Source organism: Triticum aestivum, chromosome 3A (assembly GCF_018294505.1).
Source record: "Triticum aestivum cultivar Chinese Spring chromosome 3A, IWGSC CS RefSeq v2.1, whole genome shotgun sequence".
NCBI classification, from domain to species: Eukaryota; Viridiplantae; Streptophyta; class Magnoliopsida; order Poales; family Poaceae; genus Triticum; species Triticum aestivum.
Window position 1 is genome coordinate 297,038,280 of NC_057800.1, and position 1,512 is coordinate 297,039,791.

Here is a 1,512-nt window from a genome sequence, read left to right on the forward strand (position 1 = left end):
AGAGTTCATTTTGTAGTGATTTTCAATTTCACGGTCATTTAGTTCTCTTAAGAAATCGGTAAATGACTGAAAATAGCAAATGATGTTAGAAAGTGTTGAAAATTTATGACGTCGCTTTGAATGGTGCATAGGAACGGAAAAAAGTCTGGAGTTCAAATAAGTTAAAAAATGAAGTGCCCGTGTAACAAATGAGTTGTCGTCCGAAACCCTGATACTCCGAATGAGATTGCCCAGTTTGTACATGAGGTGCGTCAAGTTTCTGCCATAACCCTCTCTACTCTTTTTCGCATGCCATGTGGGTGAAATGATGATACCATGCCAAGTTTCAACCTTTTCAGAGTTCATTTTGTAGTGATTTTCAATTTCACGGTCATTTAGCTCTCTAAACAAATGGGTAAATGACTGAAAAATATCAAATGATGTCAGAACGTGTTGAAAATTGATGACCTCGCTTTGAAGGGTGCATACAGAACACAAAAAAGTCTGGATTTCAAATAAGTTTAAAAAAATGAAGTTCCCGTGTAACCGATGAGTTCTTGTCCGAAACCGTGATACGCCAAAACTGATTTTCCAGTTTGTACACGAAGTGTGTCCAGTTTTCTCCGTAACCCTCTCTACTATTTTGCACATGCTATGTGGGAGAATGATGATACCATGCCAAGTTTCAATATTTTCAGAGTTCATTTTGTAGTGATTTTCAATTTCACGGTCATTTAGCTCTCTAAACAAATCGGTAAATGACTGAAAAATAACAAATGATGTTAGAAAGTGTTGAAAATTGATGACATCTCTTTGAATGGTGCATAGGAATGCAAAAAAATGTCTGGAGTTCAAATAAGTTTAAAAATGAAGTGCCCGTGTAACACATGAGTTCTTGTCCGAAACCCTGATACTCCGAAAGAGATTGTCCAGTTTGTACAAGAAGTGTGTCCAGTTTTTGTCGTGACCATCTACTCTTTTGCACATGCCACGTGGGTGAAAGGATGATACCATGCCAAGTTTCAACCTTTTCAGAGTTCATTTTGTAGTGATTTTCAATTTCACGGTCATTTAGCTCTCTTAAGAAATCGGTAAATGACTGAAAATAGCAAATGATGTTAGAAAGTGTTGAAAATTTATGACGTCACTTTGAATGGTGCATAGGAATGCAAAAAAGTCTGTAGTTTAAATAAGTTAAAAAAATGAAGTGCCCGTGTAACAAATGAGTTGTCGTCCGAAACCCTGATACTCCGAAAGAGATTGCCCAATTTGTACATGAAGTGCGTCCAGTTTCTGCCATAACCCTCTCTACTCTTTTTCGCATGCCATGTGGGTGAAATGATGATACCATGCCAAGTTTCAACCTTTTCAGAGTCCATTTTGTAGTGATTTTCAATTTCACGGTCATTTAGCTCTCTTAAGAAATCGGTAAATGACTGAAAAGAGCAAATGATGTTAGAAAGTGTTGAAAATTTATGAGGTTGCTTTGAATGGTGCATAGGAACAGAAAAAAGTCTGGAGTTCAAATAAGTT